The 15,764-nt window shown below is 49.3% G+C and overlaps 1 protein-coding gene across 5 annotated transcripts in view; it reads right to left on the reverse strand.

Moving 5' to 3' along the window:
* LOC119285965 (ATP-dependent DNA helicase At3g02060, chloroplastic-like) overlaps nt 1-15,764 on the reverse strand; it is a 53,785-nt gene that overhangs the window by 20,198 nt on the left and 17,823 nt on the right. The gene's annotated exons all lie outside the window — the stretch shown is intronic.

The following is a 15,764-nucleotide window of genomic DNA, read 5'->3' on the forward strand; positions in this document are numbered from 1 at the left end:
GAGTCCTCGAGGGAAACCGCTAGCGCGCGACCACTCGTTCCCCCATCGGCGTCTTCCCCAGCCGCCACCACAAGGCGCCGCCAGGCAAAGCCCGGCCGGCGTTGGTGGGGGCAGGGATCTATTCCTTCTCCTCGTAGTTGGTGTCCGACTCGGGACGGCGCGACGCAAGAAGGCACTAGGTTGTGCCAGGCCCGAAGGCGCGGCGGCGGGCGTGCTCGGTGGCAGCGGTGCAGCAGCGACTTGGGGCCCTGACGGCGCACGATTGCTGCGGTGTGGCTTCTCTGGCGGTGACGCGCACGACGGCCCCGTCCAGATCTGGCGGATTTGGCTCCGGTGGCCCGTCGCGCGGCGGGGGCAGTGTGCTGCTTGGGTCGCGGGCACCTGGCTCTGCCATGGCCGGCAACTGGCGGAGCTGGAGGCATGGCAGCGGCGGTGGATGGTGCGGGTCAAGGCGGGAGGGTGACGGCTTGCTTGCTTGCTTGCTCGGCCCTGTGACGGCGCGGGCCGTGGGCGGCTTGGGCCGCGGACGGCCGCCCTGCAGTGGTAGGTGGTGGTGGCGGCGGCGCGGTGGTGGACTGCCGTGATCTTCTCTGTGGTGGCTCATGGCGGTGATCTAGGTCGTTTCGCGACGACGGCTAGACATCTCCGACGTCGGCCCGTCGGTGAGCGGCCTGTGTCGGCCTTTGATCCCTCTCCTCGTCGTCCGGCCGCTACCGTCGTCGAAGGACTGGACCTTTCCCAGCTGCGGTCCATCGCTCGTCTCGCGCCCGATGCTGTGAGACTGAACTCGTCTCGCGCCAGGCAGCAGGACCGAGCTCGTCTTGCTCCCGGCAGCAGGACCGAGCTCTTCTCGCGCCCGATGCTGCAGGACGGGTCGATGGAGGCCAATTTTGGCCGGCCTAGTGGGTCCCGTCGCTGGGGGCCGACCAGGGGTGCAAAAGGCGGGTCCTTTCCACTCGTCTCTTTGGTTGGGGTAGTTGCGGCTCTCGGGTGAGGTGGTGTCAAGGTCTTGGATGCCGGGGCGGCCGCCCTGGTGGTAGTAGTGCGGTGCTCATGGGCAGAGCCCGTGGCTCGGTGCTGCCCGGTGGCCATGGCCATGTGGGCGGTGTGGTCGCCGGGGTGTGGCGTTCCGTGGCAGTGAGTGTTGGCCAAGGTGAAAACCTATTCAATCTTTGGATGTACCGGCGGCGGCGAAGCTCGTTCCCTTTCTGAAGGCGTCGTCGTGGCTCTCATTGCCCGTCGTGTTGCTCCAGGGGAAACTCTGATTCTCGAGTCGGCGATGGCAGCGCTCCGACGTCGTAATCTTCCTGAAGGCGCCGCCTTGGAGCCCACGGTTCGTCATATGCTGCTTCGTCTCTTCGCGATGGCGTGTTGACGGTTGAGGACCCCGGTTGCTCTTGTAGTGCTAGGGATGGTGTTGTTGCGCTCAGCACCTATGTATCCTGCCTTGGGTGTGTGCGTGCGTTGTGGTTGCGTGTGTTTGTACCGGGTTGTGGATGATCGTTGCTTTATATATAAAAAGCGAGGCGAAAGCCTTTTTCGGTATGTGGGACCTCTTGTTGAAAAGCATAATGGATGTGTAAAGAGTTTCTTTCTCCCCAAAAGCCCAATCTGTGTAGTGGAGGAATTGTAACTTTGAGTAGTTCAGGTTGAATTGAAGCCGGATTGTCATGTTGATGCTATATGCATCACCAACGGTGATCTTCGGCAACGAGGAGCAAATGAGATTCTAGCTAGACAGATGAATTAATGAGCAATCAACCATGGAACTCGCTGGTCACGAACTCGAATCGGCCGAGAGCACGAGTAGTGGCGTGCCTAAAAAAACTAAACCTGGGCTTTGATACCATGTTAGAGGAGCAACTTAGATGTATTGCATAGCCCAAGGGGGGAAATATAATACAATCGACTTGGGGTACGGAAGGAAATCAAGACTAATATGACTACATAAAGAGACATACCGATACTAATACTAACAAAAAAATTGATCTGCGGGAAGAAGAGCATGTGTTGCACATGCGAGAGAGAAAAACCTAGCCTCTGATACCAGATTGTAATGCAAAGCCCATGGGGCAAATATATAGAACAAAAGACTTGAGGAAAAAGAAATGAAATATAGACTAATACGACTACGTAGAGAGACCTGGACCTATACTATTACTCCTTAACACTCACAACTATGGTTCTATGGGCAGTTGGCAGACGCACGCGCGCGCACACACAGTTTGGGGGGTGACAGAGCGAGGATCTGCCTCAAGGCCTATGGGTACACGACATCACAAGCGAGCTTGGTGTCCAAGGGAATCATGGGGTACCTTAATCTAGTATATATGTTGTGTTTGTGGCCCAGGCCCATAGTCTAGAGTGTGGCCCAGGCCCATGTAACCTTGTATAGTCTAGAGTGTGGCCCAAGCCCATGTAACCTTGTATATATCTCTCTCCTCAATACAAAAAACTGTTCGGTCATTCTCTCTTCCTCACGTTTCCTAACATGATATCAGACCAGGACCAAACCCTAGTCCCTCTTCCAGCCGCCACCCATGAAATCGCCGCCGGTGAGGTGATTCAGGCGGATATGTCTGGTGAGGAGACATCCACATCGCTGCCCCATCCCATCTTCGTCATCAACCTGTAGGAGCTGCTCTCCAGCAACTCCTCTGTGTGTTGTGTGTCCTCACAGCTACTCTGTGAGAATACTTCCCCTGCTCTCCAGCAAGCTCTTGGTGCCTTCCCTGCTCTACAGCAAGCTCCAGGCATTCCTCCTTCTATCCAGTGAGATCCAGCTCCTGTTTGTGGCTGTCTGCTGCTCTTCTCTTGTTGCTGTCTGCAGCTGCTATCAGATTGGGTGTTTCCAGCCGCTGGCCGCTCACCACTATGGCAAGAAATGATTTCGGATTTGGATCTTTGATCATAGATATCAAGCTTGATGGTTCAAACTACAGGGAATGGGCATTTTCTGCCCGGACTGTCTTGAGGACAGCTGGTTTTGTTTCTCATCTGACAGATGATCCACCTAGCCCAAATGATGATGCAGCAAGGAAGTCTTGGCAAAAGATCGATGATCGTGCGATGGGAGTTTCAATTCTGGATGTTGAACCCTCACTTCGAATGAGTCTTGAGCATCACACTTCAGCTAAAGAGATATGGAAGTACTTTGAGCAGCGCTACCTTCAGCCCAGCAGTGCACTTCATTTCTCCTTGTTGCAGAATTTACACAACACTCGGCAGCCAGAAGACATGTCCATAGAAGAGTACTATGGAGCTTTCACTCGCATCACTGGGCAGCTAGGTTCCAAAGGGTAATTCTGGTTGTGAGTCATGTGCAGCGAAGGAAAAGTATGACCATCAGACTCTCATGTTTCAGTTTGTGATGGGTCTCAAGCCAGACTTTGAGAACATTCGCACTCAATTGCTTGGTCATACGACTCCTCCCACCTTGACAGAGGCACTTGCTAGCTTGATCGCTGAGGAGACTCGTCTCCGTCCTCTTGGGGCTACTTCTGCGCAGACTCTACACACTAGTGTTCTGGCTTTTCCTCAATGGCCAGGTGCCTCCAAAGCCACACCTTCAGCTATTGTCTGCTCGTTCTGCAAGAAGGCAGGACACCACAGAGATGGTTGTTTCAAGCTTCATCCAGAGCTGTTAGCTGAGTTTCAGGCTAGACGGGCCCTCAATCAGCAGCGTCGTGCACCCCAAGCTCCTTATCAGCAACAAGCAAGGGGTGCTTCTGCATCTGTTCTCTCTCAGCCCGTTGTTGCTGCAACCCAGCCTTGGGTTATGGACTCTGGAGCTTCTTTCCATGTGACCTCTGATCGCTCTCAGCTTGTGTCTTGCCAGCCAGTGCAGGATGGTGCCTCTGTTCAGACTGCTGATGGTACATCTTGTTCTATTACTCATCAGGGTTCTCTTTGCACATCCAAGTTTTCTGTTTCTGCCATCTCCTTTGCTCCAGAGTTGTCCATGAATCTTATGTCTGTTGGCCAGCTTGCTGATATGAACTACTTTGTTGGTTTTGATGACTCATTTTGTTATGTGCAGGACCATCAGAGCAAGAGGGTCATTGGAACTGGCCATCGCCGTAGAGGATCCACATCCCTCTACATCCTTGACACCTTACACCTTCCTTCAGCTTCCACCACATCCGCGTTCCGGATGGCTGCATCAACATCAAGGTCCACTTCCTCATTTTCTTTTGCCCAGTGGCACCATCGCTTAGGTCACTTGTGTGGTTCTCGTTTATCTACCCTTGTTCGACAAGGTGTTTTGGGTCATGTTTCCATGGATGCTGGTTTTCACTGTAAGGGTTGTAAGCTAGGGAAACAAATACAACTACCATACTCTTCCAGCACTACTCATTCTAGTCATCCTTTTGATTTAGTGCACTCTGATGTATGGGGTCCTTCCCCCTTTGTTTCGAAAGGTGGCCACAAACATTATGTCATATTTGTTGATGATCATTCTCAACATACTTGGGTCTATTTTATGAAGCATCGTTCTGAGTTGTTTTCTATATATAAGGCTTTTGTACGTATGGTCCATACTCAGTTTTCTAGTGTTGTTCGTGTTTTTCGTTCTGACTCCGGGGGGGAGTATCTATCTACTGCTTTTCGTGAGTTTCTCTCATCTGAGGGTACTCTCCCTCAGCTTTCGTGCCCTAGTGCCCATGCTCAGAATGGTGTTGCTGAGCGTAAGCATCGCCATATTGTTGAGACAGCTCGTACCCTTTTGATTTCTTCCTTTGTCACCACTCATTTTTGGGGTGAAGCTATCTCAACTGCTGTTTATCTTATCAATCTCCAACCTTCTACTCGCCTTGAGGGCAAGTGTCCTGGTGAGGTTTTGTTTGGTTCTCCTCCCACGTATGACCACCTCTGTGTCTTTGGTTGTACTTGTTATGTTCTTTTAGCACCTCATGAGTGTACCAAGTTGACTGCTCAGTCTGCTCAGTGTGTCTTCCTTGGATATAGTCTTGAACATAAGGGCTACCGTTGCTATGATTCTTCTGCTCGCCGCATTCGCTTTTCTCGCGATGTCACTTTTGTTGAGGATCAACCCTTATTCTATTCCCCTTCCACTAAACCATCATCCTCAACTTCTTTAGAGTCTACCTCGTTTCTTTCACTTCCACCTATCTTTTTAGATGAGTCCATAGCTGAACAACCTTACTCTGTCCTAACATCAGAACCATCTCCACCACATGTTTCATCTCCTTCCTCACCAGCTCCTTTCTCTCTTCCACTAGCTCCACCTCTAGATAGTCTTCCTTTCCATTACACTCGTCGTTATTCTACTCCTCCAGCCAGTACTTTCCATTATACTCGTCTTTCTAAAGTACAATGTGACACGCAGTCATCTATGCCTTTGTCTTCTACTCCTCCAGCCAGTACTACTGACCCTTGCACTGACGGCTCTTCTCTAGCAACGCGATACAAAAAGGACTTATATGCAGGGGCTGTTTCTGAGCCTAGTACCTATCAGGATGCAGTTGTGTCACCTGAGTGGCAACTAGCTATGTCTGAGGAGCTTGCAGCCTTAGAGCGTACTGGTACATGGGATTTGGTACCATTACCTCCTCGTTCAGTCCCTATCACTTGCAAATGGGTGTATGAGGTTAAAACCAAGTCAAATGGTTCTGTGGAACGCTACAAGGCTCGCCTTGTTGCAAGAGGTTTTCAGCAGTCTCATGGGAAAGATTATGATGAGACGTTTGCTCCTTTTGCTCACATGACTTCAGTTCGAACTCTAATTGTTGTGGCTGCTACTCGGTCATGGAAAATCTCCCACATGGATGTGAAGAATGCCTTCCTTCATGGTGATTTACATGAGGAAGTTTATATGCAACCACCTCCAGGTATCAAGGTTCCATCAGGTCATGTTTGTCGTCTTCGAAAGGCTCTTTATGGGCTTAAGCAAGCCTCTCGTGCCTGGTTTGAGCGGTTCGGTTCTGTGATTCAAGCTCCCGGTTTTTCTCCTAGTGAACATGACCCTGCACTCTTCATTCATACATCTGAGCATGGCCGTACATTGCTTCTACTTTATGTAGATGACATGCTGATCACTGGAGATGATGTTGGGTATATTGATTTTGTTAAGAAAAAATTGAGTGAACAATTCAAGATGTCAGATTTGGGGTCTCTCAGCTATTTTCTCGGGATTGAGGTCAAGCACACCGATGATGGTTACTATATCTCCCAGCAAAAGTACACTCAGGATTTGATTCTTCGCTCAGGCACGCGCATTGCTGCTACACCTATGGAGCTTCATCTGCAGTTGCGTCCTACTGATGGCACTCCTCTTGAGGATCCCTTTCGCTATCGTCACATTGTCGGCAGTCTAGTGTACCTCACAGTGACCAGACCTGACATTGCACATGCAGTCCATATTCTCAGTTAATTTGTCTGTGCTCCCACCTTAGTTCATCATGGTCACCTATTCCGAGTCCTTAGGTATTTAAGGGGAACTACATCTCGCCAATTGTTCTATGCTAATTCCAGTTAGCTCCAGCTTCATGCTTACTCTGATTCCACTTGGGCGAGTGATCCTATTGATCGTCGCTCGGTCACTGGCTATTGCATATTTCTTGGTACATCTCTCATTGCATGGAAATCAAAGAAGCAAACTGTTGTGTCTCGCTCCAGTGCCGAGGCAGAGCTTAGGGCTCTCTCTACTACTACAGCTGAGATTGTATGGCTTCGCTGGCTATTGGATGATCTTGGTGTCTTATGTCATACACCAACACCTCTTCTTTGTGACAGCACTGCTGCTATTCAGATTGCTAATGATCCAGTCAAGCATGAGTTGACCAAACACATTGGTGTGGATGCCTTTTTCACTCGATCTCATTGTCAACAATCCACTGTCAAGCTACAATATGTCCCATCAGAGCTTCAAGCCGCAGATTTCTTCACCAAGGCACAAACTAGAGATCAGCATAGGTTTCACACTCTCAAACTTGGTATATCAGATGCTCCTGACCCACCTTAAGTTTGAAGGGGGGGTGTTAAGTATATATGTTGTGTTTGTGGCCCAGGCCCATAGTCTAGAGTGTGGCCCAGGCCCATGTAACCTTGTATAGTCTAGAGTGTGGCCCAAGCCCATGTAACCTTGTATATATCTCTCTCCTCCTCGATACAGAAAACTGTTCGGTCATTCTCTCTTCCTCACGTTTCCTAACAGCTGCCATAGTCAATCAAATATGATTATCTAAAGAGCTGGAGGATCATTTGTTTTGGCATTGGACAATGGACATCTTCTGGTGAGTACTCTTAGAAATCTGTTTACTTGGCATTCTTCTTGGAAAGGTCAATTTCGATCTTTACTTCTTTCTTGGATGCTTGTGTTAGGAAATATGAACTTATATTTCCAGGTGGCCATATCATCTGAGATGGTTTGGGCACATTCAGCGCTGGCCTCCAGAAGCGCCAGTGCATGGCTGATGGCTAACGCGTGCCGATAATGTCAAGAGAGGTCGGGGTAGACCGAACTTGACATGGGAGGAGTCCGTAAAGAGGGATCTGAAGGACTGGAGTATCGACAAAGAACTAGCCATGGACAGGGGTGCGTGGAAGCTTGCTATCCATGTTTCAGAACCATGAGTTGGTTGCGAGATTTATGGGTTTCACCTCTAGCCTACCCCAACTTGTTTGGGAAGAAATGCTTTGCTGCTGCTATTGTTGTTGTTGTTGTTGTTGTATTTCTAGGTGGCCGTAGGCCAGTATATATACACGTACAGATGTGGTATAATATGCAGAAAACCCCTTATACAAAGGGAAAAATACAAAGGAGAACACGACTAAATGTGTATAAATCTAACAGCCTGAAGGAACTCCTGCTTCTATCATCGCTTTCAAATTGATGTTCAGCATTACTCTGTGAAAGAGTAGAATGAGAAAGCTAATGAATCTTAAACCTATCGAGCCACTGCAATGGTGCCAAAATTGGGAGTATTGGACCTGTAGACGACAAGCTCAATTCATGGCTTGAAACAGCTGCAGAGCGTACGAGTGTCAAGGCTAAGGGGCTGCAATCTCTCATCATCCTGACTCAAGCGGATTCGCTTCTGCACTACTTGTGCATCTTTAACGGGGCTTTGGTTGAGGTGATATTGATCGAGGCAGAGCAGTGTGAAGTTGGTTGGAGCTAAAGAGCTTTGGAGATTGTCGTTGCAAGCCAGACCACCAGATACCTCTACAACTTCTGCAGTTTTAGTGTGCCGTTCTTCTCATACAAAATGATGAGCGTTTAGATGTGTGTTCGGCAAGAAAAAGCAAGGCCACTAATAGGCGCCGGTGCGCCGGCCGAAAATTTCGTCCGGTCCCACGTGGGCCACATGATCTAGCTTTTCTAAACCGTACGATTCCTTCGTCAAGCTTCCAGAAAACGCTGCAGCAAAAAAAAGCAGAGGAGAAAAAAGAAAGGGGAAATAGACCAGCGCCCCCTCGTCCTCGGCCGCAGACGACTCGTGCTCGCCGAACCTTTCCCGTTTGCCTCGCCGCAGACGCTCACCGCCGATGCTCGCCGCCGTCGCTCGCAACAAAAAGGCCCGTTGACCGTAGTAGCTTTTTCTCTTGCGTCTGTGTTGCATCCATGGTAGCTCCGCGGCGCAGACCGCAACACCGTCCCTCGCTGGTGCTGCCCACCGCCGGTTGCAGCATCAATGCCGACGACGGTGTCGCTTCCAGACCAAGCTGATGGTAGCAAAGAATGGATTGCTGGTTCCAGCAAAAATCGATGGCGGTGAAAGCAAAATTGGGGCTGGTTCCAGCTAAAACAAAAGATAGTGGTTGCAAAAAAGATTGCTGGTTCCAGCAAAAATCGAAGGCGATGGAAGCAAAATTGGGGTCTGGTTCCAGCAAAAACAAAAGATAGTGGTAACAAAAAGATTGTTGGTTTCAGCAAAAATTGAACGCAGTGGTAACAAAATTGGTTGGTCAGCAAAACCAAGATAGTAGTAGCAAAAAAAGATGCTAGTTCCAGCTTTCATATGCACCGGTTCCAGCACCGATAGACACCGGTTCCAGCACCGCTCGCTGCCCGTCGCAGCACAACTCGCTAGCACATAGTGGCCCTCGATGCCGGAGTTAGAACCGGCAGGGGGGCCAAGCTGAATCCGGCAAGAGCTAAGCTGGAACCCGCGAGCGCCGGAACTGCGGTGCGGTCGATTTTAGCTCCCCGCGGTGCTGGTTCCAACAAAAATGATGCGTGGTTCCAGCACGCGCTGCAGTGGCTGGGGTCGTCTGAGACACGGCGTACGCGGTGGCTGCTGGTAGCCCTCGCCCGCGACCCCGGCGAGTCCCTCACATCAACTCCACTCACCAGGGGCGCCTGGAAACAGTGCTTGGTCTTTGGGCGTGCCGATGCCAGGCGGTACGCGCCTTGGGATGAACTACGCCATGGCATATGAGGCCAGAAGGAGGAGGGTGCGTGCGTGGCCATGAATCGGCGGCGGTGGCCGGAACAGCTCACGGGATAGTTTAGCTGAGAGATGAGAAGAAGAAAATAGATAAGAGGAGGAACGAATGGCTGTGAGAGACCGAAGAGATAAGGCAAAAAAATAAGGAAAGCGGTGCGTGCGTAGAAGCTACTAGTAGAGCCGAGCGAAGCCTGTGTCCGGCGCAATATTGAGCCGGTCCGCCCATTACAAGGCTTTCCCAAAAAGCAATGGAACAAACAGTGCATGTGATTAAGCTTGGGACATGTAGGCAAGAACATATCCGCTGCACCAGCCCAGTCTGTGAACCAGGTGCACCAATAGCTTTTGGACAATTAGATGAAAAAAAGCAACGGATCAGATTTTGGTCAAAAGTTGGACCACATCATATTTGCAGAAGCAACCTCATAGTTTCAACCCGCACTTCACATCCCACTCTTCCATCAATAAATCTGTGTTTTAATTTTTTTTAGCCCAAACACAACAATGGTCATATATTTTGAAGCGAATGTCTGATTTCCATTCCGTCTTGACTGGCAACTTTGTCTTGATGAGATCTTTCAAACAAGATCACTGTTGAATATGTTTTTGAAATTTTATTTTATTTTCTTTTTGAAACATAATTTAAGCATATGTACATGGATCGATGTGTGGAGGGAGAGGCAAAGTTACAAAACTTATAAAATAAATCTAAGTTTTAATATAAAAATATAAATGCTATGGTTAAGTTTGAAAAAAAAGTCCATTTTGAAAAATATATTCAACATTGATCTTGTTTCAAACATCTCGTCAAAAGAAAAATGGTGGTCAGAGAAAAATCAAATTTAGACGTATGGCTCAACATATATGAACATATTTATGTTTGGAGAAAGAAATGACATTGATTCAATGATAGGAAAGGAGTGTGAAGCACGAGTTGATTTTAGCATAGTATGAGGACTTTTGCAACTCCGCCTATGTTGTCTCAACATAGCCAGTCCCAAGCCCGGGTAAAGGAGGAGGGTTATGATAGGCTTGGCGAGCCAACGTAAAAACTCAGCCACTCTTATGGAGATGAAACCCAAAAGATTTTCGTTGAGGCATAACCGTCTCAGCGACGCGCCACATCGGAACCCGGGTGTGGTGTCAAATGGGCAAGGGCCGGGCCATCACCTCCTCGGTGGCGCGCCGTATCTTATCTGGATACGGTGGCAAGTGAGCGGGGATCGGGTCGTCGCATCCTTAGTGGCGCGCTACATCGGCGCCCGGATGTAGTGGAAAATGAGTAAGGGTCTTCGCATTTGACTCGACGAGTGCGAAAGGTAAGGAAGCTAGCCAAGCCTAGGAGGATCCGCTTAGGTAGCTGGAACGTAGGGTTTCTGATAGGGAAGCTTCGGGAGCTAGTTGATGCAACGGTGAGGAGAGGTGTAGATATCCTTTGCGTCCAAGAAACCAAATGGAGGGGACAGAAGGCGAAGGAGGTGGAGGATACCAGCTTCAAGCTGTGGTACACGGGGACGGCTGCAAACAGAAATGGCATAGGCATCTTGATCAACAAGAGCCTCAAGTATGGAATGGTAGACGTCAAGAGACGTGGGACCGGATTATCGTGGTCAAGCTGGTAGTTAGGGACTTAGTTCTCAATGTTATCAGTGTGTATGCCCCGCAAGTAGGCCACAAGGAGAACACCAAGAGGGAGTTCTCCGCAAGTAGGCCACAAGGAGAACACCAAGAGGGAGTTCTGGGAAGGCCTAGAGGACATGGTTAGGAGTGTACCGATTGGCGAGAAGCTCTTCATAGGAGGAGACCTCAATGGCCACGTGGGTACATCTAACACAGGTTTTGAAGGTGTGCATGGGGGCTTTGGCTATGGCATCAGGAATCAAGAAGGAGATGTCTTAAGCTTTGCTCTAGCCTACGACATGATTGTAGCTAACACCCTCTTTAAAAAGAGAGAATCACATCTGGTGACTTTTAGTTGTGGTCAACACTCTAGCCAGATTGATTTCATCCTCTCGAGAAGAGAATATAGGCATGCGTGCCTAGATTGTAAGGTGATACCTGGAGAGAGTGTTGTCCCTCAGCATAAGCTGGTGATTGCTGACTTCCGCTTTCGGATTCGTGTCCAGCGGGATAAACGTGTCAAAGTCGCTAGAACGAAGTGGTGGAACTTCAAGGGGGAGGTAGCTCAGGCGTTCAAGGTGAGGGTCATTAAGGAGGGCCCTTGGGAGGAAGGAGGGATGCAGACAATGTGTGGATGAAGATGGTGGTTTGCATTCGTAAGGTGGCCTCGAGGGAGTTTGGAGTGTCCGGGGGAAGGAGAAGCGAAGCTAAGGACACCTAGTGGTGGAACGATGATGTCCAGAAGGCGCTTAAGGAGAAGAAAGATTGTTTCAGACACCTATACCTGGATAGGAGTGCAGACAACATAGAGAAGTACAAGATGGCGAAGAAGGCCGCAAAGCGAGCTGTCGATGAAGCAAGGGTTCGGGCGTATGAGGATCCCAACCAACGGTTAGGTACGAAGGAAGGCGAAAGGGACATCTATAAGATGGCCAAGATTCGAGAGAGGAAGACGAGGGATGTTGGCCAAGTAAAATGCATCAAGGACGGAGCAGACCAACTCCTGGTGAAGGATGAGGAGATTAAGCATAGATGACGGAGTACTTCGACAAGCTGTTCAATGGGGAGTATGAGAGTTCTACCATTGAACTGGACGACTCCTTTGATGAGACCAGCAGGCGTTTTGTGCGGCGAATCCAGGAGTCTGAGGTCAAGAAGGCTTTAAAAAAGATGAAAGGAGGCAACGCGATGGACACTGATTGTATCCCCATTGAGGTGTGGAAAGGCCTTGAGGAAATAGCGATAGTATGGCTAACCAAGCTTTTCAACCTCATTTTTCGGGCAAACAAGATGCCAGAAGAATGGAGATGGAGTATATTCGTACCAATCTTCAAGAACAAGGGGGATGTTTAGAGTTGTACTAATTACCGTGGAATTAAGCTGATGAGCCATACAATGAAGTTATGGGAGAGAGTCATTGAGCACCGCTTAAGAAGAACGACAAGTGTGACCAAAAATCAGTTTGGTTTCATTTCTGGGAGGTCCATGGAAGCCATTTACTTGGTACGACAACTTATGAAGAGATACAGTGAGCAAAAGGACTTGCATATGGTGTTCATTGACTTGGAGAAGGCCTATGATAAGATACCGCGGAATGTCATGTGGTGGGCATTGAAGAAACACAAAGTCCCAGTAAAGTATTACCCTCATCAAGGACATGTACGATAATGTTGTGACTGATAGGAATATGCAACTTGTATTTCTAGGTGGCCATAGGCCGGTATATATACATGTACAGGTGTGGAATATATGCAGGAAACCCCTTATACAATAGGGTAAATACGAAAGGTTACATGGCTATATATATATAACTCTAACACCCCTCCTCAAACTCATGGTGGATGAACAACACTGAGTTTGGAGAGATAGAAGCCATGCTGCGCTCTAGTCTGGGCCTTCGTCAGAAAATCCGCCAACTGTAACTCGGAAGGCACATACTGAAGAGCAATAACCTGATCGTGCACACCAGCGCGGACATAGAAAGCATCAACACCAATATGCTTGGTGAGCTCATGCTTCACAAGATCGCGCGCAATGCTAATAGCACCTGTACTATCAGACAAGAGCGGAGTAGGTGTAGTAACAGAAACACCCAAATCCTGAAGTAACCACCGTAACCAAGTCACCTCTGCCGTCAAAAGAGCCATAGCTCGTAACTCAGCCTCTGCACTCGAACGAGAAACTGCAGTCTGTTTCTTCGTCTTCCAGGCAACGAGAGAACCACCAAGAATAACACAGTAAGCAGAAAGTGAACGGCGATCGGAGGGATCACTAGCCCACGTAGCATCCGAATAGGCCTGAAGCTGTAAAGAACTGGAGCGAGGAAAGAATAGACGGTGAGAGATCGTGCCCCGAAGATATCGGAGAACACGAAGGAGGTGACTATAGTGAACCGAAGTGGGAGCGAAGACAAACTGACTCAGAATATGAACCGGATAAGAGATATCCGGACGAGTGACAGCTAGATAGACAAGACTCAACAAGATGACGATAACGCGTCGGGTCAGGAAGGGGTCACCATCAGTATCACAGAGGTGAACATTGAGCTCCATTGGAGTCTCAACAATGCGCTCATCGGTAAGAGCAGCACGAACAAGAAGATCTTGTATATACTTTTCTTGGGATATAAAAAAGCCATTAGAGGTAGAAGAGACTTCAATCCCAAGAAAGTAGCAAAGAGGTCCAAGATCGGACATAAGAAACTGCTCACTAAGACGGGCCTTTACAAAGGCAATATACTCCGGGTCCTCGCCAGTGATGATCATGTCATCAACATAGAGAAGAAGAAGAGTCCGACCACGAGGAGAAAGGTGGACAAACAATGCTGGATCATGAGCACTCGTTGAAAAACCAGCAGCGGTCACCACAGAAGCAAAACGCTCAAACCAGGCGCGGGGGGCTTGCTTAAGGCCATAGAGAGAGCGACGAAGACGACATACCATGCCATCAGGAACAGAATACCCAGGTGGTGGCTGCATGTATACCTCCTCACGCAGTTCACCGTTAAGAAAGGCATTCTTAACATCAAGCTGAGATACAGACCAGTGGCGTGCAGAGGCCACGGCAAGAAGTGTGCGGATAGTGGTCATATGGGCCACAGGAGCAAATGTCTCATCATAATCACGACCATGCTCCTGCTGAAAACCACGAGCCATGAGACGAGCTTTGTAACGCTCAAGAGAACCATCGGAGCGTGTCTTAACCTTGTAGACCCACTTACAAGTGATGGGACGGACACCTGGAAGAAGAGAAACAAGATCCCATGTACCGGTGCGTTCAAGAGCAGCAATCTCCTCTGCCATCGCAAACTGCCATTCAGGATGAACAACAGCCTCACGATAAGAAGTCGGCTCAAGAACAACAGCACCAACGATGGAAAAACCAAGGCGATCAACAGGCGGAAGCGGACGAGGACGCAAGCCATAGGTAGGCTGAGATGAGGAGGACGGCACGTCAGCAGACACATCCACATTACGTGAATGACGAGTGTAATACTGAGGCAAAGATGGAAGAATACGAGGATGAATAGCCAAAGTAGAATCAGGAGGTGGAGACGAAGAAATCACCGGGGATGAAGGTGCAGAATCTGGTGACATGCGAGGTGAGGAAACCGTGGGAGATGGTGGCGGCAAATCGACAAGAGGTGGAGAAGTAGAGTGAGCAGGACGGAGAGACAAGGGCTCAACTGGAGTGATAGGTGTGTCAGGAAAAGTGAGGAAAGAGATATCCTCCACAGAAAAGGTCGAGGAAGATGGACGCGGGTAGAAGGGACGAGACTCATCAAAAGTCACATCCCGAGAAATACGCATCCGACGACCGATAGGATCCCAACAACGATAGCCCTTATGCTCATCACTATAGCCCATAGTTGCCATGTTTCCGGTACGGTGGGAACGAGGAACGGGAACGGGGGACGAGAGTCGGGGGCTGGAAAAAATAGGGTACAGTGGGGGTATACATCTCTAGAACGATTTTTCTAAAGTGGAAACGTGATCCAATCAATTCCGGTACGATGAATCCGGTACGGTACCATGGAACGAGGAACGTGAATCTTTACGGATGCGGGGAGCAACTGGCTGGGAGGGGCCGAGGGAGTACTTATACAGGGAACTGGCTGGGCTGGGAGCAACTGGCTGCATCGTCGATTCATGAAGACTAAAATACATCATCTCCTTCCCAATGGAAAATTTATTAGCAGCCTTGGAGTAATTGGAGAGCAGAACGAGGAGTTATTTAGGGGAGTGAAAAAGAACGGGGCGGAGAGTAAAACGAGGAGTTCGTGATTGATATGGCTGACCTTTTGCTTACTCGATCGATTCAAGAACCAAGACTGTCGAGTCGCCGAACCTGAATCGACGATCCGGCTGCGGAAACGCCGAATCCGCATCGAATCTTACCGAATCGACCCTCGTTCCGAAATCTGATTCCGGGTCGATGAATCCGGATCGAGGGACGGCCCACCGTTCCCGTTTCCGGCTACTATGCTATAGCCTAAGAAAACACACTCAACAGACTGAGCGGTCAGTTTGGTGTGTTCCCGAGGGGCAAGAAGAACATAGCAAACACAACGAAACAAACGAAGCATCGAATAATCAGGAGAACGATCAAAGAGACGCTCGAAAGGAACATCACCCTGGAGAGCAGCGGACGGCTGAAGGTTGATGAGATAGGTGGAGGTGAATATAGCCTCGGCCCAAAAATGAGGTGGAAGAGAAGCGGCAATCATCAACG

The sequence above is a fragment of the Triticum dicoccoides genome, chromosome 4A (genome assembly GCF_002162155.2).
Source record: "Triticum dicoccoides isolate Atlit2015 ecotype Zavitan chromosome 4A, WEW_v2.0, whole genome shotgun sequence".
Lineage (NCBI taxonomy): Eukaryota > Viridiplantae > Streptophyta > Magnoliopsida > Poales > Poaceae > Triticum > Triticum dicoccoides.